Raw genomic sequence first — 12,766 nt, 5'->3', positions numbered from 1 at the left:
ACCAGTTCACTCAATCATTACCATATATGAATGACTGGCTCTTCTGCACGATCATCTCCCTGACCTCTCCGTTAGTTGTTGCTCCCCAGAGCTGAGTATTTGTTATTTTCTCTTCTCTTTCTGTATTACTTCCCCTGTGGCTTTAAATACTGTTTATATGACAACATCTCCATATCTCCATATGTAAGTTTTTAGTTCATACATTTTACACGCGCACATACACACACACACCAGTCTTATCACATATCCAACTGCCTACTCAACATACTCAATAGACATAGCAAGTATAACAAGCTCAAAATAAACTCCAACTCTCCCACTTTTAGCAGCCCAAGAGCCTGCTTTACCTATTAATCTCAACTGAATAGCCCTGTGGCTCTACCTACAACATGTATCCATGAATTATCACTATTATCATTCTTTTTCTGTCACACTACATCATGTCACCATCACCTTTTGCTTGTATGGCCTCCATGATAGGACATTTTGGCTATTGAAATCAGGTAAGCACAGGACAATAATTTAACAAGTCAGGATTTCACTGGTCTTGGACACCTGGACAGTAACAGCCCCCTTTCCTAAATAATACACCTAACAACTTGTTGGCAACCTAGGAATACCACCTGCACTGTGCTGCATGTATATTCCACTCTGAATAATGAAATAATTTACTCTTACCAATGACCATAACTTGTAATCAACTTCTATTCAAATATACTATTAGATATATCTGAGAATAGTAGAGGGGCATCCAGTCTGGACTACTTTGTGGTGCATATACACTTGGAGAATTCCCTATTTACAACCTTATACCTATATATAGCTGGGCACACATATGATTAAAATCAGGTGTATCATGAGAAGGAAGTAGCATCTGCTATAGAGCAAAGCTTATAAAATCCAGCATTCCTTGCTCAGACAGTGTGGGGACAGGCACAGCAGTCTGGAGTAAGTAGGCCAGATCCCTGTTCCTGGGCTCCTCCCATCTCTCTAGTCTTGAGTTGTCTGCATGAACAGTGTATAGGCAGGCTCAGTGATCTGGAGTGAATAGGCCAGACCCCTGCTTCCAGGCTCCTCCCACCTCCCCATTCTAGTTCCTTGCTCTGATAGTGTGGAGGGTGCAGGAGTCTGGAGTGAGTAGGCCAGATCCCTGTTTCCAGGCTCTTCTCAACTCCCTGGTCTAGGTCCCTTGCACTTGTCTCTGTGCTGCAGGGCACAGCACAAAGTAGGACAGATCCCAGTTCCCATGCTCCTCCCAACACTCTGGTCCTGGTAGGTCCCAGTGCCTTGTTTGGGGAGGCCTTGTCCCTGTGTGAAATGTGGAATCAGGCCTTTTGCTCTGGTATCCTGATTGGCCACTGGGTAACAATATCCCTATTCATGTAAATCAGAGGGCACATGGGCCAAAGGACAAAAACTTGCCTCCTCCTCAACAAAATAAGGAGTATTCATAAAATGGGTAGATAACACACAAAAAAGAGAAGGACAATAAGAAAACTGAGAGATCTCCACCAAGGATGACTAGTTCTACAATGGAAGCACCCAATGACATCATAGAGAAATCCACTGAAATTCATTACCCAAATAAAAACTCAACAACTAATGAGACCCTGATGAAAAAAATCACTGAACTAGAAGCAAACTGTCAAAGAACCAACAATCATATTAATGAAATTGAACAGAATTGTCTGGAAAGATGGCTTAGTGCTTAAGAGTTTGCCTGTGAAGCCTAAGGACAACAGTTCAAGGCTCAATTATCCAGGACCCATGTAAGCCAGATGTACAAGGTGGCACATGCATCTAGAGTTCATTTGCAGTGACTGGAGGCCCTGGTGTGCCCATTCTCTCTCTATCTATCTGCCTGTTTATCTGTCTGTCACTCTCAAATAAATAAATAATTGGGAAAAAAAAGAAAAAGGAAAGTATAGGCTTATATCCCTAATGAACTTAGATGCAAAGACCCTAAACAAAATCCTTGCAAACCAAAGTCAACAACACAACAAAAGCATTATCCACCATGTTCAAGTAGGCTTCATCACAGGGATTCAGGGATGGTTTAAGATATGGAAATTGGTAAGCATAATATACCCCAAAATAAACTGAACCATAAGAACCACATGATCATCTTAATTGATGCAGAGAAAGCCTTTGACAAAATAAACATCACTTCACAATCTAAACACTGGAAAGAATAGGCATGGAGGGTTTATATCTCAACACAACAAAAGCTATACATAAATCTCCTAAAGCACCAATAATTCTTAGTTGGGAAAACCTCAAGGAGTTCCCACTGAGATCAGGAACAAGACAGGGGTGTCTACTCTCACCACTGCTCTTCAGCATAGTACTAGAAGTACTAGCCCAAGCAATAAGACAGGAGAAAGAAATAAAGGGGATTCAAATTGAAAAGAAAAATGTCAAATTAGCCCTATTTGCAGATGATATGATCCCATATATAAGTGACCTGAATGTCTCCATCTCAAAACTTCTAAATGTAATAAATTCCTTCATCAAAGTGGCATGGTACAAAATCAATGTGCAAAAATCAGTAGCTTTTCTATATGCAAAGGACAAACATACAGAGAATTAAATCGGTGAGGCTGTCACATTTTCAATAACAAAAAGACCTTAATACCTTGGAAGAACACTAATTAATAATGTGAAAGACCTATATAATGAAAACATAAAAGCACACAAGAAAGGAATAGAGGAGGACTTGAGAAGATGGAAAGACTTCTCATGCTCCTGGATAGGCAGAATTAATATTGTGAAAATGGCAATTCTACCAAAAGCAATATACAAATTTAATGCAATACTTGTAAATATACCAGCATCATATTTCACAGAGATTGAAAAAAAATGACCTCAATATTCATATGGAATAGCAGAAGGCCTTGGATATCCAAACACATCCTCAGCACAAAGAAAACCCTCTGGTGATATTACCATACCTGATCTAAAGCTGTATTACAAAGCCATACTGGCAAAACAGCATGGTACTAGAATAAAAACATAAACCCAGATCAGTGGAACAAAATTGAAGAACCAGACCTTAGGTCAAGAAACTACAGCTGCCTGATCTTTAACTGTGGTGCCAATAATGTAGACTGGAGAAAATACAGCATCGTCAACAAATGGTGTTGGATAAAGATTGGATGACCATATATAGAAAATGAAATTAGACCCACTCATTTCACCTTACACAAAAATCAAGTCCAAATGGATCAAAGACCTCACTATAAGACCTGAAACTCTTCAGCTACTGGAAGAAAAAATAGGAGGCACTCTCCAACAAAACCCCAGTAGCCTGGGAAGTTAAACAAGCACTTAACCAATGGAATCTCATGAAGCTAAAAAAGATTTTGCGCAGACACACACACCATAAGTAAACCTAGTGGATCACCCACTGAATGGGAGAAAATCTTTGCCAGCTATACCACTGACAGTAATACCTGGGATCTACAAAGAACTCAAAAAACTACACAATAAAAATCAATAAATTCACTCCAAAAGTGGGTCAGAGAACTAAATAGTGAGTTCTCAGAGGACAAATTACAAATGGCTAACACACACTTAAGAAAATGTCCAAAATCCCTAACCATTAGGGAAATGCAAATTGAAATAACTAGGAGATTCCACCTTACCCTAATATGGATAGCAAACACTAAAAAATCAAATGAAAACAAACGTTGGTGAGGCTGTGGAGAAATAGGAACAGTTATTCACTGCTGGTGGGAATTTAAGCTGGTACAACTACTGTGGAAACCAATATGGAGAGTCCTGAAAAGGATGAATATCGACTTACCAACAGACCTTATTACTCCCTTACGGGGTATTTACCCCAAATGCTCCATATTTCAGTTCAGAGATATTTGTTCAATCATGTTTATAGCTGCTCAATTCATAATAGCTAAAAACTGAAATCAACCCAGGTACTCATCATTGGATGAATGGATAACCAAGATGTGGTATGTCTACAGGATGGAATTCTACTCAGCAGTAAGGGAAAAAGGAAACATTAAACTTTGTACAAAAATGGTCAAACATGGAACAGATCATTCTAAATGAACTCACACAATCACAGAAAGACAATCACTGCATGACCTTTCACATCTGCAGTTCCTAACCTGGCTTAGCCTGAGTTTCTGACATAAATGAATAGCATCTTGAGGCTTGGACAATAAGGAGGGTAGGGCTCGGGGGAAGGGAAAGGTTGGGGATACACAAAATGGAATGCAAATTGAACTGGGGCAATATAATCCTATATCCTGGAGGTAAAACTAAAAGGTAGAACCCTCAAGAGGACATTAGGGGCAGCACCTGAATCATAGGGCTCTCAAGAGGGTAGAAAAGAACCTTACCTCAAATTTCTCCAATTTCTCTTTCTTCTCTTTTTCTTTTCCCTTAGCACTCTCCTGTAATTCCCTGTACCAGTATGTGGTCTACATCCATAATGAGCTGTTGATCAAAGAGACATACTAGATCTCCCAAAACAAACCAGACAGACTTTTATCAGAGCACTTGATTATCCACCAGCAGTATTAGCAAGCCCCAGGTTTGATGACTTGGGCTTCTGACTGGCCAACTTTAAATCATGGTTCAAATGATACCTTCTCTTCTAGAGTATCTCACATAATTCAGGAGAGCACTTTAATTATGCTTATGCATTTATTGTTAGGGATATTAATATATATAATATAATATAATATAATATATTATATTATATTATATTATATTATATTATATTATATTATATTATATTACATTATATTATATATTATATATATCTCCAACAAAATGGAAGAATGTATAGGGCAAGGTATGTGGGATGGAATGCCGAGCTACCATACTTTCTCTTGTACCTCTCGGAACCTCTGCTTGCTTAGAAATTAAGAAATTTGGGCTGGAGAGATGGCTTAGTGGTTAAGCACTTGCCTGTGAAGCCTAAGGACCCCGGTTCGAGGCTCGGTTCCCCAGGTCCCATGTTAGCCAGATGCACAAGGGGGCGCACACGTCTGGAATTTGTTTGCAGAGGCTGGAAGCCCTGGTGCGCCCATTCTCTCTCTCTCCCTCTATCTGTCTTTCTCTCTGTGTCTGTCGCTCTCAAATAAATAAATAAAATAAAATTTAAATTAAAAAAAAGAAATTAAGAAATGTTCTGAATTCTTTTGAAATTTTTATGTAGGCATGACTGATTGTACCACTGGCCCTTAGTGCAACCTTCAGGTCATATCACTTCCCCCAGAGGTCTGAGTGTTGAACCTGAAAGTTCTAATCATCTAATCATGTTGTTGGTTCCCCTAGCAACCAGTCGTCATTCTGAGGCCAGCCAAGATCTGACCAAGAGTAACCTCATTAGAACAAAAGATGTTCCTATCACCCAGGAAATGCCAAAGGATTTAGCTCAGTGCCCTGCAGTCACATCAGTCAAGAAATCACCCAGGTAGGAGCTCTGTGTCAGGAACCAGGGTTAGGAACATATTAGGAAGAAAAATTCACCTAGTGCCCCATCTGCAAGGGTCTTAGGTGCTCTGCCTCAGAAACCCAAGGCAGAACAATATATATCCTATAACTTCACAATATTGCACCATCTAAGTCCATTTTCAAGGATACAGTGAGCAAGTTAGCATAGCTTAATCCTGAAATTTGAGCATGCTGTCCAATTAGAACAAATACTTAAATAATTACTTAAATACATATATACTCAAATACTTAAATACTTAGCAAATACTTAGACAGAGAGGGAGAGTGTGTGAAAATAGGCACGCCAGGGCTCTAGCCACAAATGAGCTCCAGACACATGTGCTATCATGTGTGTCTGGCTTATATGGGACCTGGAGAATCAACCTGGATCCTTAGGCTTCACAGGCATGGACCTTAACTGCTAAGCCATCTCTCCAGCCCTAATTTTTTTTAAAAAATACAAAAATAAGGCTCCCCGCACCTTTGATTCAATTCATAGCATGAACATTTAGAACCTTGCCTGTCATTGAAAGCTCAGTTTTCCCTAGCACCATCCATCATTTTTGTAACATTTAAATTACACAAACCATAATTTCAATGGGATAAGAATACTGCCTCACAGACAATGGAGCTCTGCCCTTCCCTCAGCACTGGACTTGGGAAGGCCTGGATTCCTCTTGCATCTTATTTCCCAGCCATTTCCCAGACACAGGACTGGGTGGGATTCTCACTGGGCTCCTCCATAGGGTGTTTTGCTGCCCTCTATAAACCCAGGTAAAAGGTCTCTCTCTAGGCTGGAGATATGGCTCACCAGAACCCATGTAAACATATGGTGGTGCATGTGTCTGGAACTTGTTTGCAGTGGCCATAGACTCTGGGACACTCATTCTCTTTCTTTTACAAATGCACAAGTAAATAAATAAAAAATTTTAAATAGCATTTTTAAAGGACCCTTACTGAGAAGTCTCCCTGAGAAAGCCCACCAAGCTCCTTCTCCCATCCTCAAGCTTCTATTGGCAGCTTATGCAAGAGTGCTGAGTCCATACATTGTGCTATGTTAATGTATTTGCAAGAATTGCTTTCCAGATAAAAGCACAGGAGAGTGGCCTTTCCTAGTCATCTCTCTGTCCTGAGCCTCAAATGCCTGACAAAAAGTAAAGTGCATAGCCCATGCCTGTCACATTTTACAACCTTGTCAAATGAGTCATTGCCTGTGTTGCATAAGGAAGCAGCTCTTACCTAAACCAAATTTGGCATTGGTAATGGTTCAGAGAAGAACCTAATCAGTGAGCTAGATCATAGATGGTAACAATTCAGCTTCTAAAATTAATGTTGTCAAAAACACAACAGCAAAGAAATAAGGCCAACAGTAAGCTAAACATAAGGAAAAATATGATTCTGAATTCCAGAGGTCAATTTCCCAAGCCCTCTAGGGCTATGGAAGAGTCTGTGACATTCAAGGAATAGGACAGTATTAACTGTAAGACCAAACACCCCAATGCTGTTCCATAGGAAGGATGTCACAGGATGGTGGATGGCTCATATTTCCTGGTACATACAAATTCATAAGGGTTATAAAAGACTTTCCAAGAAATGAGACACTAGTACAGTCTGGTCAAAAAATTAGCCGTCAGATATGCCTTCTGCAGCAATGACTTACAAAGGAGGAAGCTTGTTTTCTAGACTTGAACCCTGGGACACTGAATATGAAATACAGACCTGAAGCTTTCTTCATAAATGGCTTTCAGAGATGATTAAAGAGGCTGTGAAGGATAAAACACTCTCATTTCTATTTGCCAGCTTGGTTGCAGCTCACCTGTGTCTCCTCAACTATATTACTTGGGATGTCCTCTTATCAGATGACTGCAGATACACAGGAGATATTCAGAAAATCCTGCCAACAACCATTGCTTTCCACTAGAATCAACACTAAGACATTAGTTGAGAGTCTTTTCCCCTCAGTATTTTACCTAAGCATTCCCATTTCTTGATTGTAAGAGACTCTTCAAATTGGCTCTGTACTCTAGCTCAAAACCCTACTAAAGGAGATGCAGGAAATAGCTTTTTATAAGGTAATCAGCCATGGACAAAGGCCCAAGAAGAACAAGGAAATGCCATCTTGCCTGCTCTGGTGGGACTAGAACCTGCATCTGACCTAGTGTCATCCAAGATGGCTATAAGCAATATTCCTCCCAGTAGCAACTTCCTGTTTCTTCCTCAGCCTAGCACACCTGGATTGGTTGGCCTCTCCTGATTCAGCCTCTTGGGTTCACAAACCAATCAGGTTTGTCCCTTACATATCTGAATCCGATGGCAAGGCTCAACTTGATTGCATTTCTGACCGATATAAGTGGATCTGGCACCCGTGCAATCTCTCTTTCTTTACCTTGGTCCTCTTCGTCATGTGGTTCCACCCAAACACCAGTTTATAAACTAAGCTGGGAAGGGGTGGAGGACTTCCATCTGCGTGGGTGCTTTTCTGTACAGTTTGTTCATGTAATGCTTTTCTGGATGCTTCCTTGCTTTGTAAAGTGCACGTCTCTCTTTAAAGAAACTCTGAGCCCTTCACAGTCCTTTCTGGCCTACTCTGTAAAGGTGAAAGGCTTGTCTCGCATGCTTTGCCACGCGCGTGCACACGTGTGTGTGTGTGTGTGTTTTCTGAATCTTCTGGTCCAGGCTCTTATGTTTTGTCTTCCATGTGGGTTTATGTGCTTTCTCTATGGAATTTTCCCAGGATATTTTTCTCTATGTCCCCTCTCCTTTTCCAGATGGGCAAGGAAAAGTCTCCTCTGGCTTGAGTCCTTCAGCTAGCCTCCTACATGAATCTTAAATCCCTCTACAATAAACCTCATAATTTACCCTTCTCTGAGTCTTTTTTTTTTTTTTTTTGGTTTTAACAAAAATATGGAACACTTCACAAATTGGTGTATCATCCTTGGCAGGGGCCATGCTAATCTTCTCCATATCATTCCAATTTTAGTATATGTGCTGCCAAAGCTATCAGAGTCCATTTGCTAAAATCTTTTGCTAATTAGATAAGGACCCAAAAGTTGGAGCACACAGGCCTGGGATCTCCCACATAATGGCTCCCTGTACCTGCATCATTGCTGCCATCGATGCCATAGGTCTATGCTGCTATTTACAACCTTCCAGTTATTAGACAGTGACTTTCAGTTCACTTTAAGATATTTGCCAAGAGGATCTTTACAGGAGCAGGCAATCTTCATCCTGAATATCCTTAAGCTAATAGACCAGAATCTGAAATTGCCTGAAAGACAATTTCTGAAAAGGTTTGGCCCATAGCAACACCAGACTCAATGAGAAAGATGATCTAGCCTCATACTCATTTCCTTATGGTGTAATACCTCCTGTTTGTGTTACTCCATGTATATGATTACAGAGAGCAGCCCTATTATACCAAACACCATGACCAACTATGCTCCCACCATTAGTCATTTCTTTAAAGTATTTATAGAAATTGCCTTAGAAAGACAAATAATTTGATGACTGGCTTACAGGTAAAACAAAATTTCAGTCAAACCACTCAATGGAAAACAAGAAGCTTCTTGCAGATTTGGAACCCTCACAAGTCAGGGGTTCAGTCTGATGATATAAGAAGAGAAGGCTACCTTTCCTTTCACTAGCTGAGAAGACAGCTAACACCAGTTAAGGGGGTTGCTAAGATACCATGCTGACCATTTAAAATCACCAAGTAGCAGCTCTCCACAGTAAGATTTTGTCGGGAACATTTTCTTATCTATGTCTAAAAGATGTTTTTGGCTGCCATAGCTTGAGGTACTACTGGCATCCAATGAGTAGAGGCCAGGATCATCTGTAAAAATCCTACAATCCATGGAACAATACCAACTACAAACATGAATCCTAACAAAAGTACCAAGTCTGCAAGGTTAAGCACCACAACTCAGAGACATGAGGAAAATCAAGCTTAAAATACAAAACTATAGCAATTAAAAACTAAATGTGGGCTGGAGAGATGGCTTAGCAGTTAAGTGCTTACCTGTGAAGCCTAAGGACCCAGGTTCGAGGATCAATTGCCCAAGATGCACGTTAGCCAAATGCACAAGGGGGCACACACATCTGGAGTTCGTTTGCAGTGGCTGGAAGCCCTGGAGCACCCATTATCTCTCTCTCTCTTTCCCTGTCTGTCACTCTCAAATAAATAAATAAAAATAAACAAAAAACTAAATGTCTTTGAAGAAGATAATCAGCTATTCAATCAAAACAAAAACATGTTTTGTTTCTATAGGCCAAGGCTCCCAGGATCAGTCCTGTGTCTGGAAGGACAAAAGAGAAAAATATCTTCTATTAGTCTTAAAAACTTCCATACATTAGGGCATCAGCTTTGCTGTGTGGGTGACATATTTCAAACCAGAGAAGGCTGACATATGGAGTAAAACACTGTCTTGCATGTCTGCTTATCTTGGTCAGCCCAGCAACACTGTGTCAAGGCTGGGTCCTCAGAGAATCAGACAGCTTTGAATTTGCCAGACATTCGTCATAGGAAGAAACTGTGAGGGAAAGGGAAGAAGAATCCAGGAGGTCCAGCAGAGGGCTGGGCCAGTCTGATCTCTGGTGAAGGTGAGAGGAAGGCAGGCAGGAAGGTGGGCAGAAGTAAGCAGACAACATAATGCAGTTCTGAGAAGAGCTTGGAGAACTGTATCAGGGCCCTAAAGAGAAAGCTACCCATCAAAGGAGACTTTATCTCCATAGCAGGCTGAATGAAGTACCTTTACCACATTTAAGCCACAGCTGACAGCAGTCTTTAGTAAATGCCCTACAACCACCACAGCAGTAAGCTTCAGAGAAATGCCTGGGGCTCTTGGTCATACTTCCTATAACCATCTGAGAGACATTCTCACAAAATATTGGGGCTCGACTTGAAACACGTCAGGGTAAAAACTGTCAGAAAAGGTATCTCTTTTCCACTTTTCATACTTATCCTACTTTCCCTCTGTGTGCATGATTAAGTTTCAGTAATCTCTTTAAAAAAAAATTCTAACATTGGCTCAGCTAGACTTTTCCACAAGGCAAAAGTCATTGCCTGCCTGAAGCAGAAGTAAACACACTCAGCTTGTCCATGCCAGCTGGTAGCAGAGACCCTGCCAGAACAGAGAAAGAGGGTAAGCACTCTGGAGATGGGAATGCCTAAGGAGTTGAAATGGAAGGTTCCTGTGCTCAGCTTTTCATTCCTGCAAAGATTGTTTGGCATTTCTTTGACTTTAATGATCTTTTCTGACAAAAGAAAGATTATTCTGGAAACTGTCTATGTCCACTAATGTGTACTCACTTTTACCATGCAGATAACATTGTTGAAGGAAAGTACACCTGCTATAACATAGGGTCTGTCATAGCAACTATACTATTCCAAGATCCTTTTTTTTTTTTTTTTTTTACTTCTGGTTTATCAAGGCAGGGTCTCACTCTAGACCAGGCTGACCTCACTATGTAGTCTCAGAGGTGGACATGAACTCACAGCCTCATAACAATCCTCTTACCTCTGCCTCCCAAATGCTGGGATTAAAGCCATGTGCCACTATACCCAGTTCTAATATCCATTTTGTTACCAGGGACTTATCTCCATGCTCAGTCCCCGAGAGACATAGCTGGTCTGAGCCATGATGACCACCTTGTCAAAGATGATCTGATGTGCATGTCTGGACTGTAGCATGATACACATGGGGGTACTTATGGCAGTGGCTGTAATGTGGTGCCTGTTCCCCAAGCACTCTGGGTGTCAATTAATATAAAAGCAAAAGGATACTGGAAGCCTCTCATTTTAGCTTACCCCTTTTCAAATTACATTCATGTAAAGTATACATGTGTGCATTTATATAACATCTGTGGTAGTGTGTGTGTCACCCATCACCTCATGTGCTTCTAATTAAGTTTTGTGCTTGAATCCCAGCTCATGGCAAGTTGAGAAGTGATGCCTTACTGGGCAGGTATGTCACTAGGGGAAGACCTTGGGGACTATTAGCCTCGCTCCAAGTCCAGTATGTTACAGCTTTCTTTTCTGCCATGCTTTCCCGGCCATCATGAAAGCTCACCACCAAACCATAAAACTGCAATAAAGCCTTTCCTCCTATAAGCTGCCTTTGGTCAGGCATTTTGTCCCAGAAAAGAGAAGCTAACTGCAACATCATATATGCATAAATAAATACATATTTTTGTGTATACCTAACTATTTTATGTGGTAAAGCATATAATTCATGTAATGGGATTGTTGGAGAATCATAAGTTCAAGGCCAGCCTGGACCATATGATGGGACACTGTCTCAGGAAAAAAAAAAAAAAATCCTACAGTTCATAACCAAACAACAGAGTCCGATGGTACTACACTGAGTTTCACAATTTTCAACAAGCAGAAAGGGATGATGTGAGTTAGTGGGAATGAATGCTATGAAGGATAGGTGGACTCTGGAAGCGGGTGGGCTCCGTCTCTTAACTGCAGTAGGAACCACAGCAAAAGGACCTGGCCTGAGAGGCAATGCACAGGGAAGGAGACCAGCTAGAGCCAGCACATCTCTAAGCAGAGCCATAGCTCAAAGTTCAAAGACTGGTTGGACAGCAGGACACAGAGGGAGACATCCAGGACAGGACAGGCATATCTAAAACAAGAAGCAAGGGCAGGAGGAATTTTCTGAGCCACACTAAGTAAATAAATAACTATAGAAGTTACTCAAAGAGTGCCTATGACCACAGCTGTATACAGGAAGGGAACAATTCAGAATCCCTGCCTCACTAAGCATCGACTGCCAGATGAGTGAGGAAGACCCTACTAGTTCTTCCATCCCAAGGCTAAAAACCATTGTGCCCACCAAGCATTTCCAGGGCCGACGTAACATTTCTACTTGTGGTGCTACAGAGAAATGACTTTCAAAAGGCCTTACAGAGAAAAAGGTTAATAAGAGGAGAGGTATTGGAGGGTATTATATGTGTGTGATATGGACATGGTTTATGGGATGGTGGTATGTGCATATGTGCCTAAAAGGAGTGTGTGTGTGTGTGTGTGTGTATGGGACATGTGTATATGCTCATATGCCTGGGGAATGTAAGTAGACAGGATGCATGTATGTAGGTGAGAAGTCATTTTGAGTGGGTTTGTAGTAGAGGTAAGAATGGGTGGTATTTGCCTGAGTATGTATGTGTATGTGAATGATTGTATGGCGTATGAGTATGTATGTATGCATATGAATGAGGGTATGCCTGTGGCTTGGCAGGTGGCTTGCTTATGTGTGTGCATGGGTGTGAGTAAATTGACAGTATGTGTGAGTGTGTAAGG

At 41.0% G+C, this 12,766-nt stretch overlaps 1 protein-coding gene and 1 non-coding gene across 4 annotated transcripts in view; both read right to left on the bottom strand.

The window, feature by feature from the left end:
• The window catches only part of Opcml (opioid binding protein/cell adhesion molecule like), a 1,382,967-nt gene that overhangs the window by 1,355,993 nt on the left and 14,208 nt on the right, over positions 1-12,766 (bottom strand). The gene's annotated exons all lie outside the window — the stretch shown is intronic.
• Positions 8,362-8,463, bottom strand: LOC123459685. Its single transcript, XR_006636443.1, has one exon. It is a non-coding gene; the product is annotated as a U6 spliceosomal RNA (small nuclear RNA).

Source organism: Jaculus jaculus, chromosome 3 (genome assembly GCF_020740685.1).
Source record: "Jaculus jaculus isolate mJacJac1 chromosome 3, mJacJac1.mat.Y.cur, whole genome shotgun sequence".
NCBI classification, from domain to species: Eukaryota; Metazoa; Chordata; class Mammalia; order Rodentia; family Dipodidae; genus Jaculus; species Jaculus jaculus.
Note: the sequence above shows the minus strand (reverse complement) of the source record. Positions and strands in the feature narration are given on the sequence as shown.